A 23,048-nucleotide genomic window follows, 5' to 3' on the forward strand; every position below is an offset into this window, starting at 1 on the left:
AATGGCTAGTGATATGACATAGGTATTTAAGACCTTTGCAAGCAATTGTGAACATAAGAAAAACAACACACTTAATCACAGTGTGCCACACCGAGAGAGAAGGCAAATGTCACTGCAGCATAACACGTCATTTGAAGGCAGAAAATAACCCTCTTGTACCACTTTCAAAGGTTACTTCAGATTTTGCCGTCAGAATGTTATCATGACCTCAGGTTTCAATATCTGTGTTAAGCCATGTTGTTAAAAAAACTCAACATAGTTAAGGTGCAATCTGAGCAGATTTTTGAAAATCCTTGTTGGATGAGGTCACTTGTTGCAGGAGTGGAATAGGAGTGGTAATTCAAGAGCACTTTTCCCATTTCATACTTCTAAAAGGTAATAATTTGAGTTGAAAAGGGATCGTAATGAATGGAGGCAGTGAGAAGATACAAGGACATGCTTTTACAGGGAATGTAGCTAATCTGTGGCCCTATGTCTCTTCCACGTCCCTGTAAATTTGAGTTACAACTTGTGTGGTGATGTGGTGGGTTGAAATTACCCCCAACAAAAAACTGCCAAACCAGCTCAGTTGGAAAGCAAATGAAGCTGTATTTAACAAGCAAAACTACAATCTGGAAATATGGAATACAATTAATATATACAAAATACACAATATTTACATATATGTGCAACACAAGAACCCCCCTGGACAAAACCAGGGAGCCACCAACAGCTCCCTTCCTTCCTCCCTGTACACGGGTCAACAGAAGAAAGGAGCAAAGAGTAGTTTGGTAGTACTTAACCACAACAAGAGAACATTCAAGGTCAGCAAAGCCAGCAGAAGCCAGAGTGAAGGAAGCCAAAAAGAGAGAAAGTTGGTTTATAGAACTAACTTTATGTTAGTAGTATGTCCAATGCAACTATTTAGACCTTATTATTTTTCCCTTTTGCATCCAATGGTGATTTATTTATGTTCTATCACTTTCTATTCAAGATCTGTGGAAAATTTCCTATTCTATTCACAATCAGTGGAAAATAGGCATAGCCTAAAACTGCCACAGGTAAGCAGGACTGTGATTTCACAGCGTTTCCCTAGTCCAAAGGATCTCAGGAGGATGGACCTAGTAGCCATGCAGTGCCATCACCCCACTGTGCCTGCTGACTACCTGCTGAATGTCATGTTGATCATCCTCACCGTCCCAAGATCATTGTAACATTCTTGCACTGAAATTATCATAGAATAATTTGGTTGGAAGGGACTGTGGAAGGGATTGGTAGTGGTCAAAGATCACATAACTCACTAGTGACATGAGTACTAGAGCACTAGAGCAGCACTTTACTGCTGCCAGGCATTTAATAAATAGAAAAATGAAACCCCATGCATTAACAACATTTTAAATGAGGTCTCAGAATTCTGCACCAATTATTTTTCACAACTGCTGAAGTTGTGAATTTTCTGCTTTGTAGGAAATTTGAGTCTTTTTGTTTGAAATGTAACACTTTTAAATGGCAGAATTCCCTTCAGTTTTCAGCCAGCTCAACAGCCCTGGCTCAGAGAAAGGAAGATGTATGTCACATTGAGAAGTGAAACTGACTTTATCCTACACTCTCACTGGTATTTTCTTATCTAGCCCTGAGGATTTTTGCAAATGAAGAAGAGAAAGGTCTTCACTGCAGTGTCCCACTTCCCCCTGTCTGTATTCAAAAGTCTGTGTGCTGCCCAATGGCTGCATCCTGTATTTCGCACACCCCAGTAGAAGAGTCAACATTCAGGATCTTGCCAGTTCATTTCCAGGAGCATACTGGTTTGAAACTGATACTTAGAGACAAATATTTATTTGGGGCAATCTTGTTTATTTATCCTCTGTTGCTTTTCTTCCTGAACAAGTGGGAACAGGCAACAAGTTCATTTCCTTGCTGGGAAGTGATGGTGGGACTTTTCAGTAAGTTCTCTGTCCAAAAGAAGTTTTGGGTCTTGGTTTCTACCCAGAGCCACACTTGTTTATTGCTGCCTAGTTGCTTTCTCCTTACTTTCACCTTCTGATTTCTAATAGAGCTACAGCCAAACACCACTCTAATGATTCAATCTGCAACTTACCTCCAAGGAAATCCCTAGAGGCACATTGCAAGGCATGTGGTCAGTAGCCTGGGGATGGATTTGATTGTGTCAGCCATCACTAAATGAGAAGAATGCTGGGGGGTGCAAAGAAGGAAAATAGTTTCTTTATTGAATGTAGGCCATTTAGGCTACCATCAGCTTTTACCAAGTCTGTGATGTATAGCAGTTATTACCAGCCTCTCTTGGTACATGATATTTACTTATTGACTCATATTTGCCTAACTTCTGCATACTTTTCAGTTACAAAGATGGTCAAAATGGTCAAATATACTATTACCATAAAACATCACTAGATGATCACAACTAGAAAGTTGTGATCATAGAATCACAGAATTGCTATGGTTGGAAGAAACCTCAAGGATCATCTAGTCCCACCCCCCCCACCATGGGCAGGGACACCTCACACTACATCAGGTTGCTCAGAGCCACATCCACTCTATCCTTGAAAACCTCCATGGGGCTTCTACCACCTCCCTGGACAACCTGTTCCAGTGTCTCACCACCCTCATGCTGAAGAACTTAGTCCTAACATCCAATCTGAATCTACCCATTGCTATTTTTTTTCCATTCCCCCTAGTCCTGTCATTACCTGACACCCTGAAAAGTCCCTCCCCAGCTTTCTTGTAGGCCCCCTTCAGATACTGGAAGGCCACAATTAGGTCTCCTCAGAGTCTTCTCCAGACTGAACAGCTCCAACACTCAGTCTGTCCTCATAGGAGAGGTGCTCCAGTCTTCTGATCATCTTCATAGCCCTTCTCTGGACATGCTCCAGCACCTCCAGATCCTTCCTATAATAGGGGCTCCAGAACTGGATGCAGTACTCCAGCCGGGGTCTCACCAGAGCAGAGCGGAGGGGGAGAATCAATTTCCTCTACTTGCTGGCTACTCTTCTCTTGATGCAGCCCGGGATGTGATTTGCTTTCTGGGCTACAAGTGCACACTGCTGGCTCATGTTGAGCTTCTCATCCACCAGCACCCCCAAGTCTTTTTCTTCAGGGCTGCTCTCAAGCCAGTCACTGCCCAGCCTATATCAGAGCTTGGGATTCCCTGACTCAGATGCAGAGCCTTGCGTTTGGTCTTGTTGAACCTCATGATGTTATCATGGGCCCACCTCTGACATTCTTCATTTTAAACAGAGGCACACATATCCGCACAGGGAAAGGAATGGGCTTCTTTTTCTTATTTTTGTTTTGTTTCCAAATGTAAAGCCTGTATTCAAGAACTGAAGAAGAAATCGAGCAAAAGAAAAGTTATGCTGTAAATAGATTCAGGGTGGGGGAAAAAGCCACACTGAAAAAAGCATGATGACGACATTGCACATTTTGGAAAAGTTCTGTGACACTTCCAGCTAATTTTAGTTGTAACAGGACACCTGGCTATTAAACTGTATGGCTGGAATATTCTTTCCAGGTAGAAGGAGCATATGTTATGGCTTTAGCTACCATTCATCATATAAAATCAAGGAAAGGAGGGGTTTAACAAGTGTGAGCATGTTGTCAAAGTTACTACCAAGAAGCAGCTGCACTAGCATTGGGATAACCAGATGCTTAGTGCATCTTTGGCACTTGGTTTTGCTGCATGCATTGTACCTGCAGTGATCCTTTGGTGAAAGCAGAAGTGTCTGTGCTTGGCCTGTCCAGAGCCCATCAGCACAGTGGCAGAGAAAGATGACTGAAAGAAGTGTTTGTCTCTGGGTGAGCAGGGTATTACAAACACTCAGAGGTTTTGTGATTTGAGCTTCCTCAGTGCTTTAGAAAGTGGGTTTTGCTGTGGACAGAGAGAAAAAGTAGCAAAAGAAGAGCTGAGAAAGTGCAAACCAGAATTTTTCAAAACCACTCTTTTACCCTGCCTTTGTTAAAAATTCAAACAAATACTCACCAGCTGAAAAAGTATATTGAATAATTGGACTTCAGATACTGTGCCAACAAAACACACATGGGCCATGGTGATAAAAGGTTTGCTCCCAGTGGAACAAATCACTTATCAGGCTATGATACAAAGTAAGGAAACATTTCAGTACAAGTGAACTTTAGCTTCACAATGCCTGCAATGAGGGAATGCTGACTTTCAGCTGCCTTATTTGGAGGAGAACTATCCAGACCTACCCACGGCCATTACTGATCTGCTATTGTGTAATTTTTAATGTCATATTTGCTTATATGTGCCCCATAATGACTATTTTCCACTAGACACATGTACAGCTACTATTTCGCAGCCTCACATGTTTCCTTCACATTTTCTTCCCCCTCTTTTCTCAGACACTTTGTCTCTCACTTTCTTTTCATATCTTGGCTATTTCCTCTCTTTCATTCATTTTTGTATTATTTCTTCCCTTTCTTTTGTCTCTTTCTTTCCTTTCTCATCTTTCATATTCTGAGTCTGACACAAACCTCATAGACTGTCATTTTCTCTTTTAGTACCTGTTTCCTCCTCGAGACTGTTTCCATCAAGCACTTGAGAAGAGGGAGAAAAATTTGGAAAGGCTTTTTCATTTATCCTGGGATATTTATTCTTCTTTATGCCCTTTCTGCCCCCAGGGAAACTAGCATCTTGCTCAGGAATATTCGATAGAACAACATCTGTACTGTAGTTTGGGGGGTCAGAAACTGTAACAAACACTCATGGTTGCAGCATAGAGTAATGGTCAACAGTGGCACCTACATTTTTTTGTTATCCTATTGTGAAAAGAAAGTTGAGGTTCCCCTGAGAATCACAGTGAAGCCAATCTGAAAGGCATTAAAAAACAAAACAGAATACAGAATAGAATACAGAATTAACCAGGTTGGAAAAGGCTTGCAAGATCATCAAGTCCAACCGATCACGCAACACCATCTAATCAACTAAACCATGGCACTAAGTGCTCCATCCAGTCTCTTCTTAAACATTTCCAGTGATGGTGACTCCACCACCTCCCTGGGCAGCACATTCCAATGGCAAATCACTCTTTCTGTGAAGAACTTCTTCCTAACATCCAGCCTAAACCTCCCCTGGCACAGCTTGAGACTGTGTCCACTTGTTCTGGTGCTGGTTGCCTGGGCGAAGAGACCAGCCCCCACCTGTCTACAACCTCCCTTCAAGTAGTTGTAGATGGCAATAAGGTCTCCCCTGAGCCTCCTCCTCTCCAGGCTAAACAACCCCAGCTCCTTCAGACGCTCCAACCAAACAAACAAAACGCAAGCCAACACCACCAACAAACTTCTAACAGTGGCATAACAGGGAAGAGAAGTGTGGAGAAGTGCCACGTCGAACTCCTGTGCCACCATCAGTGGAGCTGGGCTGTGATCCAGTACTCGATGCTCTGATCATTTTTGTGTGCAGGGGCATCCAAGCTGCCAGTGAACCCAATGGCTGGGCAGGGACAGCCACACTACCCACGTGCAAGCCAAGCCTGCCTTGAAGACATCTTGTTGTGGGTGCCCCACCACATATTCTTTCTGTCTCACTGTGAGATTGAGACATTTATTCACAGCACATTATTACAAGAACTGCTCATAGTAGTTGTTTCTGGCTACTGCTGATGACACCTTTTGTTTCATCTAACACAGAGTGTCTTAAATACAGATATTTAAGTCTCACAAAAGTGAAAAAAGTGAAAAGAGAAACGAAACAGCCCCCCAAGCCCAGCACATACCACGCTGGCATTACTTAGAGGATTTCCTCACTTTTTAATCTGGTTTTGCTTGTTTGATTGTTTTTACAAACACTGGAGAAATGAAGGGAATCTTCAAATTCCACCTGAGGAAGACTCACTTTTGATGTTCAGCACACGTTTGGAACAATTCCCGACATAACAGGAGGCAAAGCAATCCCAAATGCAGCATCCTGCACTTATCTGAAAGAGACTAGGGAACACTACCTAGCCTCAGCCAGGACTCCTTACCAAAGAAAAGGAGTAATGTGGTAGCAGGATACTCCTCCTCATGGGAGGCAGAGAATAATGCCATGTATGACCTTTTGTTACTCTGACATGCTACCTTATAAGCTGGTAGCTTTAAGAAATTTAATCTCCTGGAACATGATGTAAAGCCCTTTAATTATTTTAAGACATTCTTTGAGAATGACTGGATTGCTGCTTAAGGTGGGGCATGTGCGTGTGAGTAAAGGTTTGCACTTAACCAAAAAAGGCCTCTTGGGTGTCCCAGAGCTGTTAAAGCAGGATGTTTCCTGGGCTGGTCTGTAAACTCTGGGCACTTGGAGATCCTGGATGGTTTCCAGCCAGGCTGCCAATTTTCAGACATGCTTGGGTAATTCTCAGGCTCACCCACTCCTACCCATAAGCTGAAGTTTCTATTCCCCTGTCAGCACAGGACTTTTCTTTGGCAATGCTCCCACAAAGCACCTACTCCAGCTCTGCCGTTGCAAAAGGTAAAGGCTCATGAGTGTTAGGGATGGGTGAGAGTTGGAATTTTTTTGTTTTCCTTTTTTTTTTTGTCTACAGGGAAAGAAATGGGTTTGAAAAATTGTTCTTTCTCAGAATGCAACAAAGGCGCTCCGTTCTTCTCTCAAATTTCCTGAGATCAAAGTAAACCTTCAAAATACACCCATTAAAAAAACCCAAAAAAACCAACACAAAACCCAACAAACTAAAACCCCAAACTTTTAGAATTGCTCTCAAAGTTCCATTTTGATGAAAATGCAATGTCTCATTCTTACTCCACTTTGATAAATAAGTTTTTTTCCTATGCCAGTAAGCTGTGTTTTAAACTGAAAAAGTGAAACATTTGCTTCCAGAAAGTTCAGGTTAGACCTTCTTGGAAAACTTACTGCAAAAAGATTTGGTTTTGAAAATGAGTTCTCTTTGAATTTGCCTCAGTTAAATAAAGCCCTTTCTTTCCAACAAATTTATATATTCATTTAGTTAATTCTGGTGGGAGAGAAGTTACCATGGAAGATTTCCTTGCGTCGCTGTAGAGGGCTGGCCTATGGCGATAGTATGGATAACTTACCAATTAGTGATGGAAAAGAAAAGAGTTTGGATAAAAACTTGAACTAGGGTCTCCTTTGGTCATCTCCTCTCCCAGTGACATAACTGCTTCTGCTCCCCATCTCCCAGCACAAGGCTGCCCTACCAGTCACCTAATGTGTAATACAGGCAAAACTGGAGGACTTCAACTATTGAAAGAAGTGGAAAAGCTATTCTGAGAGTATAGGCACCCATAGGAACATGAGACCTAATTGTACTCTACAGTGGCTTTAAGATTCAGTGCTCTCTCCTCCCTTGTTATTACATTTTCTTCTAGAAGTAGTATTGTCTCCAAGGACTGCATCCAAAGATCATTTAAGCCAACAGAGAAAATACCTTAGGCTGAATTTTCCTGTAATTTTGAAAACCTTGACATTTACCTTTTATTTATTTATTATTTTGTAGAAGGAAAAGCTACTAACTTCTGTGTCCTGTTTTCTTCACCAATGTCAGTTGTGGTAGTATTGGGATTTTAACTGGGCTCTAAACCTAAATTACAGCAGCAGAGTTGCAAAAAATCTGTTCCAATTCTGGAAATACAAACATTCATTTGTCTCTCAAAGACTCAGCTAGAATAAAATGCCTAACCTGCACATATTTTAAATCAGCTCCTCTGCTCTTCTTATCACTACCTCCTCCAAGCTCTAGTCCGAAGAGAAACTTTCATTGCTTTCCTCCTTATACAAAATCTGATCTAAAAAAGAAACTAAGCAAGGTTTCAGGAATAGAGATGTTTCCCCTCCTGTACTGGATGGAAGAATACATAGTGCTGCTTTGTTAGCAAGAGAAAGGTTTTCCATCCATTCTCAGCCAAGGAACTGAGTTCACATTTCAGCTGACCAGACAGGGCTATATGGCTCTCAAAGAGTTTCTGTGGCAATGGATGAAAATATTTGTATCTGGATTTGTCTTCTTCTGTATTTGTCAATACCACTAAAGGTCAATGGTTTTCCTTGGTCAGGGAAAGATGTTGTCTAGCTTTGTAACAGCATGAAAGCTGAAAGAAGAAAAGCAAGCAGAAGTTTTGGCAGGTGGTAGATCCTTCAGGATCCAGCAACCATTAACCTATTAAAATGAAGTTCGTTCTTTTTCTGTCCCCAGGCCACTTCAGTCATTCCCATAAGCACGGATTCTTCCAAGCAACTCAGAAAGAGCTGAGTCTCACTGTCAAAGGAGTGTGTTAGCAGAAATCCCCAAAATGTCTCTGTTTGGCTCCTCAAGCAGACACTGCAGAAGAAAAACAGTAGTCTAATCAGGCTATAATGCAGGCAAAGAAAAGAGATTAGCTACAATAATTGTCTTTTCCTCTTGATAGCTCCAGAATTTAATTGCTGGCTTTTAGACTGCACTAAAGTCTAAACACAGTAACAAGGCATTTAAAGAGAGCCTTCCTAAATTTTAGGGAATCTCTAGTCTTGCAGTAAAGTCTAAAGGAATATAATGCCTGTTCTGCATATTTTCAAAATAGATCAACAAGCAAGCACAATTCCTATCCTGGTGTTCCTGGAATGAGAAGCTAGATTCATAAAATGTTACACTATGGAAATCTAGAGTAAGAGTGTGTTAAAACTGAGTCTTGCCCAGTACATGGATATTTTCCTGACAGATCTCAGTCTCTGCAGCCTTTTTTTTTTCTTCACAGTATTTTGTCCAAATGTAGCTCCCCTACATCTTTTGACTAGAAAATGAAATACATGCAAGATCCAGACTGCTTGGTTCTGGCAGCATGAAGCAGCAGACATTTAAAAATGCATTTATAATTTCAAGGAAGCCATTCCAGGTTGCTTTTTCAGAGTGTGACTGAAAGTAATTTTCAACATGTAGAGCACTAAAATAAGAGGAAGATGGAGACAGGACTGTAGGCTCTCAGATTTGTTCGAGGATGTCAGGAAACTCAACGGGGATATAAAAGTAATTCCTGCTAAGAGTAGTTTCAATTTAAAAGGCTTGATTTTTCCTCTGTTAATGGAGAAAAAGGTTATCAAAAGGAACATTTTAAGGTTAACGAAGCAATGGTTGTTACTCATGCCCACCACTGCCTATAAGTGAATATATAAATAACTCAGCAGTGGTTGGAATTGGCATTGGATTTTTTTTTAAATCTGGTGGTTCTGATTTTAATTTAACGTATCCTGTGGTGCAGTGTGTGAAATATGTACTTAACCCAGATTGTTGTGAGATGAAAGCACACTCGTGTTTATTTTACATTATTTGCTGTAGTTTGTTGAAAGCCAACATTCCTGGGCAGTGAATACAGCGGGGATGAATCATTTGAACTAGGTGAGGGGTTACCAGCTGAAAGAAAATGAAACTTAAGTAACTACGTTAAATTTCAGCAAAACGGGTTAAAGAATGTAACACTAGAGAAACCAAAATCTTCATTCTGAGACAAGGCATGATAGCACTTATTTCTGTGGGTTCTCTACCAGCACTTTTAGTGACAGCAATGATTAAAGGAAACTGATATCACAGATTTCCTGCCTTCAGAACTCAGGTACTAAAACAAAGTTAAATACAAATTACTACCAGGAACTGGTACCTGAGTGCCTAAAGTGACAGTACAGTGCCAGGGAATAGATCCTAGTGATTTACCATAGCCTACAGGAATCTTTATCAAGGACTGGGACATCATCAGATTGAGTATTGAATGGTTAAGGAAAAAAGATGGGCCGTGTGCTAGAGAGGTTAGCACTGAAGCAGAGGCAAGGGGAAATGACAAAGCAGGCAAAGAGAAGGGAAAGCAGAAGGAAATGATGGAACAGCAGTGTTTGGCAGATCAGAGATGAGTTCAGCACAGGGGCAGTCCACAGTAAAGATTATCTGGAAGAACCTCCATGGCTTTTAATGATGACTTTGACAGAAGACAAGGGAGTGGCTGTGAGGGTATTTGGGATGTGCCTGTCTCACAACTGAGGGGTGGTGGGAGCGAATAGGCAAAGGTGCTTATCTGAAAATCTATCAAGTAAGCAAGGCTCATACTGAGAGCTAGCTGAGGGCAGAAACTATATCTGCTTAGTGAGTGATGCACTGGGGGGCTTTGAGCAGAAGGAAGGGTTTCTGCTGCATGTAGCAGAGCAGAGGAAGGAGGGCAGAGGCAGCAGCAGTACAGACAAAGCTATCTATGTGGAAAGGATGCTCATAGCAATGTTCAAGCTGGGTATAAGTTGGGATGAGACAGTGTTTGTCAAGGTCAGGAAGAAAAAGAGGTGGGAGTAGCTGAGATTTGAAATGCCAGAAGCCTGCATGGGAATTTTAGCTAAAAGGAGATGAAAGGCCACGGTGTAAAGATGGTATACATAAAAAAAATTAAATCACTTGGGATGTGAGAAGAAGTCTTAGGCAAAGATGTCTCCTAGGAGTGCCTGTGCTCCTGAGGCCGTGCGTTATGTCCCAGGGCTGTCAGCTGAGCAGCACGACAGTGGGCCCCATTTGAGGGGGGGAAAGTGTCTTTTGGTGGTGTCAGAGATACAGGCCTACACTGAGATAGATGGACCCAGGAAGCAGATCTGTAAATTGACAGGAGAAGGGAATTTGCATTTATGCTTGTAGGTGAGGTTGCACAGAGAGCATGAAGACACAGAGAAAAGCAGGAGAGATGAGCTGATGTAGACATTCCCAAAAAGTGGAGTGGGTGAAGAGGAACATCTGCAGAAGGAAGATTCCAGCAGGGAATAGAAGCCAGAGGGCCTCCAGGTGAGACTGATGGCTTCTTGAGTGCCTGGCTAGTGAAAGACTCCGGTGCTTTCTCCAGGGCTGTGCACTTCTTGCAATTTCATAAGCTGGGCTGCAGAGGTCTCTTGCTAGTCTCTGACTTCCTCTAGCTGCTTTGCTCTCTTCTCTCTCAGGTGTAAACAACGACCAAAGAGATTGAGGACAGGCTGGGACATCTTGCATCATTCAGAAGATCAGCATTGCTGAAACTCAAAAGAAGCAGAGATTCTGAAAGCTGCAAGTCAGGAAGTCAGTCAGGCAGTGTGGAATACAGGCACTGCAGTGCAAAGAGCTGGGACAGAGGAGGCAGAATAACAACAGAGGGTTTTCCTGGGATACCTAATACCAAATGCACACCCACAGGGTTCATCATCACCCTACTCCCCCACTTTCAATTTTCAGAGGCAGCATGGTTAGTCCTTCATCATCCTCTCTGGTCCAGATGGCAGAGACTCTCAGCAAAGTGATTGTTCACCATGAGATCAATTGGAAAAGGACAGTCCCCCCTCTAACTATAATAAAGGTGTATTCAGTGGAGACTGTATCATATCTAAGAGCAGTTAAGGGCTGGACTCATGTAAGATGAAGATGATCCTATAATTTTGGGCCTTCTTATGTTCTTGATTAGGGTACAGTTTTCATAGATATAATTAAGGAAATTTATTGTTTACCAGAGGCTCTTGACTTCAGAATATGGGTTTATCTTTGGACAATACCCTTGCTAAGCCAAGCAAATGTTTCCTGCTTGTTCTTTGCATTGCTTCTCTCAGTCTTTAGTCTGAGAAAGAGCAAGATATAGATGCTTAAATTCCTTAGATGCCTTTGGATGTGCAAGCTTAAATTCAACACATAGGTACCAACTAGAGCTTTGGCCTGGCCTGTTTGAGTTGCAGAGGTGCCTGATGCAGGTGCCAGTGACAAAACCCTATGGATCTCTGTTGCCCATCATCCTCACCAGCCTCCTTGGGCAGTGTAGGATGCTATAACACACACTTTAAGCTGCGTTAGAACCTGCCGGCGTCTGGGCTTGTCTGTGACAGAGAAGCAGGGCTCCAACGGGGCAGCTGCTGCCCACCAGCAAACGCCGCAGGGCAGCTTCAGGGGCTTGGACTGGGAAGGGAGCTGGGGTCGGATCAGAGATTTCCCATTGCTAGCAGAGGCGCGCAAGGGGCTGCTGGCCTTGGGGTGCACTGGCGATGGCGTCTGGGTGCTGGTGGGGGCAGCGAGGAGCAGCGGGAGCCGGCAGCGGCCGGGGCTGCACCGCGGGGCGGCGGCCGCCCGGGGGAGCGCAGGCACCGCCGCCGCCGCGCTGGCCCCGCTCAGGGAGCGCCGGGCTCCGCAGGCAGGAGTTTGCAAGAGCTGGCACCAAGTTGGAGCGGGCGCTTTCGAACCCCATTCAGAATAAAACATTTCCTCCTTCCATCCCCCCCACACCCTCCCCGGGTGCGTTACATAAATTTAAACTTTTCCATTATCGAAGCTCTCAAATATTCTGAGAGAGGTTACAAAATGTGTTTACTTACAAATTTGGAAGTAGCGACAAGACGCAATGCAGTCAATTTGTCATCTGCTCATGACTAGCAGATGGTCCTCCTTCTTTGCAAGCAAACTGCATGAGTCACATCTTGCCTGGCTTGTAGAATGGAACCGAGAAGCTCTGTGGCACCAGGGTGGACAGTGTCGCCCATCACTAATCACGCCGCCTGCCCACACGGCGAATGGGCTCGCTTGCGCTGGGCGGATTTCACTGTGCCTTTTGCAAAGGTTCCTCATTCCTCCTTCTTCCACGTTAGATTAATTTGGGCACGCTCCTGTCTGTAGAGACAGATTCACGTGGCTCTTTGCAGTGCAAAAGGATCTGTAAATGGGAACATGTTACATTAACATTTTACAGACGATCTGAAAGAGATAACTGTGAGTTATACTTAAACAGAGACATTTTTATAGCACTGGATGGAGCCAAAATGGGAAATGCTAAGAAGCCTTTTGAGACCCTTTTGCCTGGAATCAGTGCTGCTGCAGACAGCTCTGTGAAAACCTAGCTCCCCGCACCAAGGCATAGCATGTTGACTGTGGCTCCCAACTGTGCTGTTAAATTAAAGTAGTGTGACTCTGCATTGGTTAAGGGGTCTGTGCAGAGCTTGCAGGATTGGAGTTATTTGTCCTGGTAAAGAGGTGAGGCTCAGTTTTCTTGTGGGTATGTTAGAGAGTTGTTTTACAAAGATAAAGTCATATAACAGCCTCTTCTGCCTTCCCTCTCTTATTCTTGAAACAATTATTTGACCAGCTACGTTCATGTTGATTTCTCCTGTCAGTGTTTTCCTCAGTCATGACACTTTCCTTGGTTTGCCTTATCATGTAAATCTTCACAGCTGATTGGTTTTCCTCTGTAGCTTTGTATGTGTGTGTGCGTGTGGCTGCAGATTCTTCACAACAAAACAAGAGGGAGCAAGTTTAAACAGTACAAAAAATAAGATGTTAAGAGTGACAGTGAAAGTTCAGGGAAGAGATCAAAGTGAAAATGTTTTGAAATGCCTCTTTTTTATTTTTTCTTCCCCTTGCAAAGGGGCTAGGTTTCAAATTGCCAAGGTCTTTTAAAATGAATGCACTTCCAAAACAGTCACTTATTTGTATGGCACAATACTTGTTGCTCTTTGCTGGATACAAGAGTTCCACTCACTCACACCAGCAACGTTTAAGTTACGCACTTCTGTCAAATGCTCACATGTCTGCACAATGTGAACCACTTGAGTTTGACTGTCTTTAGGTAGCAGAGTGCATGTGAATAATGCAAAGAAACAGTTCTGGGCTTGAATGCTTTTCATTTTCTTATAAAATGTTTTCTTGCCTGGCTTTCATAGAAGAGCACTCCAAATCAAGACACCTTTTCTTTGCATAAACTGATTAAAGAATCCTCTTATTTGTGAAGTAAATACCAAAATCTATGGAGGAGAGTGAAGAACATCTCATGTATTTAATAATAAATTATAACCTGGCACAGTAGCTGTGGAGAGCCAGGAGCTGGAACCAATCTGTGAGCACGATTGTTACCTCCTGGCTTTCCACTGTGCTTTAGAATCTGTGTCACAGCAGAAAGATGATGCTACATGTGAATGCTAAGATGTCTTTCTGTGCTACAGGATGTGAAAGTTTGGAGGTGTGGAGGTGTATCTCACCCTGGGTCTGCTGACCTGCTCCAGTAAAATCTCCCTGTACCTTTCAACTGGCTACAGATGGAAATGCTGTCAACTTCAGCTTGTGGTTTTGTAGTCTCAACTACCATTTTGTATGGGAAAATGAGGGTTTATGGAAGGAGTCCTAGAAATGAAGTTGGGATCTTTGGAGGTCCTTGTCTGGGCTTCCCGCCTCTGGCAAATGGAACTTGCTGGCCCACAACTTGTCTCAGCCCCAGGCAGAACACAACTGTAGCCCATCACTGCTACTTCTCCCCAAAAATCTGTTTTCTGTTTCAGAGGTCAGATGCTGCCCCGGGAAATCTCCCTGCAAGGAGAGAGAGTTTTGCCTGATTGCTCTGTCTGAGCTTCTCATCAGTGGCCACGCGCGTACTGATGCAGAATTATCATTTGGTATGTGGGTATGAGAAAGAGGGAAAATGAAGGCTGGGTTGTACTATAAACATTAGGGAGATTCTTGCAGAGGTGAACCATCTTCAGGAGCCTGTGAGGACTCCAATGCATCTAAAAAACACTAGGAGAGTCCTCCAAAGTGCTGAAAATAGATTTGTTCTTTTGGTCCCTCATGAGAGGCTCCTCTCTCTTCTCCTTGATGCTAATAAATCCAGGATTAGGAAGCTGGCAGCCACCTACATGCTCTGGAAAAACACAGTGACCACATGCAAAATTTATAGCCTACACTATCGCTGTAGGTGGGGCTACAAAATACTTTTGAGGGGTGTTTAGACTTGGGATTCCCCACTGATGCTGGCAGTGACATACCTATCATGACACATTATCCCCTTGTTACAACACATGCTGAAGAGGAGAACTGACAGCCTCTGAGCTCCATCCCACCGCAGACACTCAGGAATGATCACTGCCCTGCAATAAGTCTCAGGTGCTATGGCAAGGTGCAGGTTGCCCATGCAAGACATATCTGGAGCCACAGTCAGATCTATTTGTCTCAGATCATTATTGTGCTTCCTTTGCTCTGTCAACACCCTAAAGCTCTGGCTGGTTGCCTCTTTGACCAAAATTATGCATCATCCAGGACCCTCCCCTTAGGGCCTCAGCAGCTTACTATGCAGATGGTCCTGCACAGGCAGGATCATGCCTGAAACTAAACTTTCTCTATAGAGTCCTCTTTGCCTGCTGGACACTATGCCTGTGAGATCCAGAGAAACAAGATGCCAGCAGGAAGAGATGGGGGCTACCCTGTGGCTGCAGTTGCACCTCTGCCCTGATGCAGCATTCCACCCACAAATCCTGAGACTCTGGGGGAAAGCTCTAGAGCCCATATGCAGGTGCCACCAGGGAGTCCTCTTGTAGACATGGACAAGAGTTGAAAGCAAACATAATTTCCCTTCTGTGCTTCTATGCACTGACACAACTGGATTCTTTGCAGCTTTTGGTACCTTTACCCTGTGCATGAATCCCATGGGCCATGCAGCCCCTCCCTTCCACGCTCCACATGCTGTGCTGAAAAGTGAAGGACTCAGAGAAACTAAAAGTGCAAGAATTCAACAAGACTGAAACAGAAAGGATCTGTAAAGAGGGTGCAGATAGGGAGCAAAACATGGGCCTTCTAAAATGTGGGCACCACAGCTGCCTGCTAGCTGCTGTCAGCATTAGCCTGGTGGCTTGTCCCCTACTGACAACATGCACTGCTTGCCAGTGGTCACTGTTGCTTCAGCAGGTTGGGTGACCCCATGCTCATGGAAAAGAAGGAGGTAAGAAGGGATGCTGGAAAGGTCCATGGGAGACTCAAGAAACTATGTGGGTGGAAAATTACCTTAACAGAAGTTGTGCATAAGGAGTGAGCTCACACAGACTAGGAGTTTTTTGGTTTCTACAGTGTTTGAGATACTAATCTGAAAATCTTCAGTAAAAGCATGACTTGGGAAGATGAAATGGTAAAGGCAGGCTAGCCTCATCTGTGTCTTTGTTGCTGTTGGAAACAGAATTACAGCTGTGAAATTTAGGTGCTGTGAAGGACAAGGGACAGCCTCTTCTCGCTTGTGCCCTGTGAAAGGACAAGGGGCAATGGATATAAACTACAGCACAGGAAGTTCCACCTCAACATGAGGTTAGGGTCACAGAGCACTAGAACAGGCTCCTTAGGGAGGTTGTGGAATCTCCTTCTCTGGAGTCTTTCAAGACCCATCTGGATGCATTCCTGTGTGACCTGCACTAGATTCTATGGGGGTTGGACTCAAAGCCAGAGGTCCTTTCCATCCCAGACTCCTAGCTAACCAGCTATGAGATTTCACCTCTGAGCTGGTACACTCTTGTAACGGGGAAGTTTGTCATTGCTTTGAATTCCCTTCTGAAGCCATTGTAATTAATACAAAATATGGTTAATTCCTGAAAAAAAACCAACTGAGACACCTCCATTGGAGATGCTATGGGTAAATGGTAAGGTCTGAGATATGTAGTGCAACTCACAATGAGTCTTGATATATTATATGAGTCTGTGATTTAAATAAGATACCTGCAAAACTGCAAAAATCAGCAACCACTGGAACCTCCATCATCTCAGTTTTGGATATTTCAGAAAGGGCAGAAACTCAGCTTCAAATTCAACACAGATACTTTGCTTTTAAGCTATTTAGTGTAAAGCTGGCTCAGTGAGAGTCACTCTAGCTGCTCTCTGCAGCCAAATAAACCTATGGATGAAATACTAAAACAAAACCAACCCAACTAGCTCTTAGATAACTACAATAAAAATACAGATCTCTTGATTCTACTGCTATACAACAGTAGTCAGTCCATTTAAATTCCCCATAGTCCAGCTTCTAGCATAAAATAAACTTATGGTATTCCTTCCCAAGATCAGTTATCTCATGTGTAATGAGCACTTTGTGTATCTCAGGTGAAGAAAACACAACAGAAAGGAAATCTTACCAGAAATAGAATTTACTCCTTGATCTCCATACTTGTGTCAGTCTCAAGCAAGGGAGAAGTTTGCACAGCACAGTTAATATGACTAACCATGACCGAAGCCACATGTTGCCTAGACTGGAAGAACTGCTAAATTTCCAAATTTTGCTCAGTCATGTCACAGAAAGTGATGCCACACACCTGAGGAAGATTGCTACATCCAAATTGGTATTTTTCTGGCAATTCTAGTTAACCTGCTTTTGTGTACAAAGGAAGGTACAAGTTGTTCCTATCCACATGTCCTGAGAACATCTCAGATGTGTGAGCTCTCCTTCATTCAAGCCTGTTTGGAGTTATGTTCTGAGTCCAGCCTGGCAGGGAGCTGAAGTCAACACCTCACAGAACCCTTTCTGGAGGCATTTCTGTGCCTGACTGAGGCTCTGAAGGCAACCTCTCCTAGCAAATAATCCAAGCTTCTGAATTACTTTGGGAAGATGTGATAAGAACATGGATGTCTTCCAAGGCATGTAAGGGAGATAGTCCTGCTGCATGACACTCCTGCTGCTGAAAAGCCCTGCAGAATGAAGGAGCATCAGCCTGTGAGATTAGTGCTCAGGAGGAACCCAGCACCCCCCACTGTGCCCTAACTGCTAAATAGCTACTTGCAGCTGAATACAACTTTTCTTAGTATCTGAAAGAGAGAACTGAAGTTTTGCTAACGAAAACCAAGCCGCTGGGCTCAGGGGATGTAAGATACATTTTTATTGCTGTTTTGTATATTTGTCTTACTGCAAATGTCATCTAAACCTGCATAGGAGGAATGTAGCTGGAGGCTTATTCCAAATTTGTGTTATTTGGGGTATAGAGACTCTGAAATAAACCTGAAGCTTTGGAGCATTGCGGGGGAAGGAGGGTGTGCTTGAATCTTAACCCCACAAGTGTGCTTCCCAGAGCCCAGTTTGGGCTCTGGCTGCACAGCTCAGCAAGCAATCCCCAAATTGCTTCACAAAGCACCATCACGTAGTTAACTCTAAGACACAGCAATATGGATTGATGAGTCTTGTAACTTCTTCCTTAACTTTGAGCATTGAAGTTTTCTGTTAAGAAATCCAAACTATGACAAGGCCAATGGGCGAAGAAAGGCCTTGCGAAAGAGAAGCAAAATGAGAGCTGATCCAAGCGTCTGTAATTAGCTAATGGCTGTGAACATTTATGAAACCTCCCAGCAGTGGTGGTGAAGTGCTGATTTCAGAGAAGCAGCCACCCTCTTCCTTGATGTCTTTAATTCTTGCAGTCCCTGCTTCTGTGGTTTGACTGTTGGAAAACTCCACCTTCTTTCTGGCCTGTGATCAGAATCAATATTTCATGGAGAAACATAGAAGAGCAAAGGAGTTAAGCAGAGGTTCAGATAAGCATAACAAATACTGGAAAGATGAGATTCTCCAAGCAGAGTGCTCTAGAAAGCACTTGCATTAATCTGGGCAAGGCTCCCATCAATTGCTGTGTTCAGAAAGAGCTATTCTTAGACTCATAAGGAGGTAAGGGATTTATTTCCTCAGCTGCATGGAGTCATGCTATGAATTATCATTAAGTAAGAATAATTAGGATTTGAGCTTTCAACACACAAGATTTGTAGGTACCACTGTGTTTCCAGTCCTTTCCAAAAAGACCTTTCCTAAGTGGTAGTCAGGATTTCTGTGTCATTTAACTATATAACCCTAACAAGTAATCTCTTTATGTCTGTGTGGTAACAGACTGTGTCATTTTCCATTTGAGCATCTCTAGGTGAGCTTGGTAATTCATACTTTGATGCAATAATGAAATAAAATATTGAAGCCTGTTTAAATTTGAGCAGTTTGGTGGCGATCACCAGTGTGAATTTGATTTGCCTATGAACGCAGTTAAGACTACAGGAAAAATGATGGCAAAATCAGGAGCAGTCACTTCCGGGCACTCTGTTTCATGAATGCAATGGAAGTATGAGGAGCTTCCACTAACACACAGAACTGACTTTTCAGAGCGTGGGAAGCAAGTGTGCAAAGGGACTGATGATTAACTTCCTGGCACTAGTTGCTCTCCTACGACTCTGCAATCATTACTTCAGGCAAAAAGAAATCACCCTGTGACATTCTGTTGCTTCATCAGCAGAAAAAAACTGCTCAGCTTTACTTTCTGCCAAGCCTGAGCCTTCTCTTTCCGTGCATATGGAGGGTCCCTGGGAAGAACACGGAAGGTCTGTGGCAGCATTGTGCAAAAGACCAGAATAGAAAAGGGAGGAGTGCAGAGATCTCTAGTGCCCAGCTGAGGTTATAGCAATAGGAAAGAGCCCAGGGACAGCCCATTCCATTGGAGCATTTGAGATCTACTGAGGTGTTTAGTTTGCCAGAGCAACAAATCCAGTCTATATATTTTTTTTCTTTTCATTTTCAAAGCCCCAGTATTGATCTCTTGTAAAACTGAGTGTCATTCAGATCTTGGTAACAGCCTATTACTGCTAATTCTGACACAGAATTTTACTTCCCCTCCAAAAGTAAGAATTTAAACTCAGTGCTTTTCTTTAAACAAAAATTAAAATCATTGAGTTACCCAGTGTCAGAGGTACAAGGAAATTTATATGCATAAAATGGAAAATGAGGTCCAGGACTGAAAGAGGCTGGCTGACTCCTAACAGGTAAAGCTGAGTTAGAACCTGGGTACTGTCAGAGTGACAGTGGCACCAAACTTAACTGGGATCCCACAACGTCTACTCATTCCTACATACCTATTTACCCAATAATGACTGGGATTGTACTCACTTAGCCTATGGTTGATTTTACTGCCACAGAACCTGTCACCCTGCTAATAGAACAATTGTTGTGCACTTCATGTCAAGGTTTTAAATCAGGAAGACATTAATGGGAATGATTTATACAATGCTACTTATTGGTGAGCTAGGAGAGCACAGAACTCCCTTCACAAACAGCGACACCAAACATCGTATCAGAGAGGAGGAATAAAGTCACCATTGTGAGATAACTATTTTTAAGCTTTGTTGCTTTATCATCATTCCTGGGAGTTTACATTGGACTGCTAATGAGCTGAATGTTTGCACATGCTTGAGTGTGATAACTCATGACTGAGCAAGGTTGTTTTCTGTCACTGGTGTGCTGTGTGCTGCTCTGCTAAGGTCTCTTTCTGGCCACGCTCACAAACACTACTTCTCCATGCACAGCAGAAGCTTTTTCGCTTTGTGTCTTCTTTGACATCATGAGTTGTCCTGCTATTCTTTTCCATAACACCTGGCAGGTTGAACCTACTTCTCCTGTAAGTAAACAGCAGAAACTAATCCTGGACTTGGGAACATTCAGGGAGTACAGAGAAGACTGCCCTGAAAAGGGGCAAAGACCTGATATGGCTCAGGGAGTAGAGGGCAGAAGAAAGATGCCCCGTGGGAAGAATGACATGGAAGACTGTGACAGGCAAGGTGGTGCTAAGCAGTCTTGAAGGTCCAGGATGCCATATAAACAAGAAGCTGCAGGAAGAAAAGGGAGGGACAAATAATCACTTCAAGCAGATGAAGATGCTGAAGGAAATTACCCTTTACTTGAGTAATTTCATGCCGAGTCACTACCCCAGCTATGCATCTTAGCGTGTGCTGCATATATCTATGTATTTTTCCCCAAAGCACTATCATTGCAATGGTCCTGAATAATTAATTGCAGCTATTATAAAAATTATATGATTCTGTAAAATGTCTGTATCCCTTAAATTCAGGCTATTCCCAGTTTTTGTTGGCTTCCTCAGTCACATGCTCAGAAACACTTTCGATGCACTAAGGAGAATGACAAAAACTATAAATCAGGTGTTTAAATCTCCACAACCATGCTTGGCTTGAAAGAAATTCAACATCCTAGGAAGAGTGGAGTCTGAGTACTCAGATTTTAGTGAATCAAGGCAAGCAAACTGATTTCTGTAAGGTAATATTCCAAAACTGTCCCAGCAGTAGGACACATGAAGTCCAGTCTGTACCTCAACCATCTTGCCCAGGACACAATGCTGGTTTTGCAGCTGGGGTTTCATCCTTGCTTTTTGAAAACCTCAGCTCTGAATATTTTGGAAGGTGACGTGCAAAGGGTATCAAACTCTCTGGCAGACTGATTCTCTGCCCTCACAGCAACTTTGTCAAAAAAATATTGTGGAAGGTGATTAGGCACTGGAATGGACTGCACAGGGAGGTGGTGGAGTCATCACCAGAGGTCCTTAAGAAAAGAAAAGATTGGATGTGGCGCTTGGTGCAGTGGTTCAGCTGATGTCATGGTGTTAGGTCATAGGCTGGACTCGATGATTTCAGAGGTCTTTTCCAGCCTCAATAATTCTTTGATTTTGTGAAAAAATGTTAGAGAAACATGCTAGTACAAGAGCTCTGCTCATCCACCTGCAAGGAGAGTTCAGCTCCACATGGCAAACCACACCCAACCACGGGTGGTTGAGGCTCCATTTGCCTCCATGAAATGGTGTCCGGTTGCTTCAGATGGTGATTTAGACCACTTCTAGTGCTAGGGTGCTCGCCATGGTGCTGGCTAGAGGGAAAACCAAACCAAAAAGTGTTTCTCATGGCTGGATTCTTCACTTTACGCAAAATGTGTTGTGACACATTATCTGTGCAACATGCAGCAAAGTGTACTTCGCAGCAATCGAAGCAATTCAGTTAAATCTAGCCCATACTTGTGTTCTGGTTTGTTATTTATAGCAAGTGTGGGAGTGTGTTGGCCTCTTCTGACAGCAGATCATGGCCGTCTTAAACTCTGAAAGCATTTTTGTGTTGCCACAGTAAATGTTTAAGAAGTTTCAGCTTAAATTTGAGAGTGATTTGGAGACCAGTCTGTTCGTGACACATTAACAGAATTAGACTAGGAAATGTGTGTGGAAAGAAGGCTCATGCTTTTATAACGAGCAAGGTTGGTGGGAATGTACTACCCACTGTGTGTGCTGCTAAGGCATGGCCTCAAAGCTCCACTGAGATGCTGTGCAGATGTCTTTGCCTGTGGCATTTCAAGAAAAGAAAAAATGTTTACAGAAACAACTTAAATTTTCCTAAGAAAACAGATCTGAAATTGTGATGGAGAGCACTGTGCATGGTGTGGTGGGTTGAAATTACCCCTCAAACTAATTTGAGAGAATTACCACTCAAAATAAAATTCCCAGACCAGCTCAGTTGGAAGCAAATGAAGCTATATTTACAAGCAAAACTAAAATCTAGAAATATGAAATGCAATGAATATGTACCAAATAGACAACATTTAGATGTATTTACAACTTATAAACAACACAAGAACCCTCCTGGACAAAACCAGGGTGCTAACAATAGCTTCCCCCCACCTTGTACAAGGAAAAGAGAGAGATAAGAGCAGAGAGTAGCTTATTAGTACTTAGCCACAAGAAGAATATAGCCAAGGTTAGCAAGCCAGCAGAAGCCACCAGCTAGTATCTGTGACAGCTAAGAAGCCAAGAAAGTGAAGGGTTAGTTTATACAACTAACTTTACATTAGTTATCAGACCAATAACCTTATTTAGACCTTAATCATTATTTTTCTTTTGCATCCAGTGGGAATTTATTTACATTCTACCACTTTCTGCTCACTCTCTGGAAAATTTCCTGGGCATCAGCCTAAAACTACCACACATGCTATAAACTGGAGTTTCAACAGTGACTGTAGTCATAGAATAGTATAATTATGAAATGGTTTGGGTTGAGGGGATCTTAAAGATCAGCTAGTTCCAATTCCCTTGCCAAGGGCAGGGACACTTTGACTACAACAGGTTGCTCAAAGCCCCAGAGGCAGGGGCAAAAGAGTTAATTCTGCTTCAGTAAGAAGACATGGAAATAATTTTTTCTCAATAATTAAATATGAAACTGACTAACTGTATGCAAGTGTAATTTTCTTATCTTATTAGCCATGTTCATTTCTGAAGTGAATAAGTACCAGCACTGGTACTGTATATGGGCAGAATAATAGTTGTACTGATTTTTACTTCAATGTCTGAATGCAATTAGCATAATTTAAACCATTATAAGCTACAGCAGATAGAAATCACATTATAGAGACTGTAGGTGGAGAAGTGGGTGGTCACATGCAGAGGGAAAACTGGAAGAGCACTTAAAATACAACCGAATAATAAGCATGCAGGGAAATGTAACGCTCCATGCGATTGAAAGGCACATTATTCCTAGCGATGGGGG

Source organism: Dryobates pubescens, chromosome 12 (genome assembly GCF_014839835.1).
Source record: "Dryobates pubescens isolate bDryPub1 chromosome 12, bDryPub1.pri, whole genome shotgun sequence".
Lineage (NCBI taxonomy): Eukaryota > Metazoa > Chordata > Aves > Piciformes > Picidae > Dryobates > Dryobates pubescens.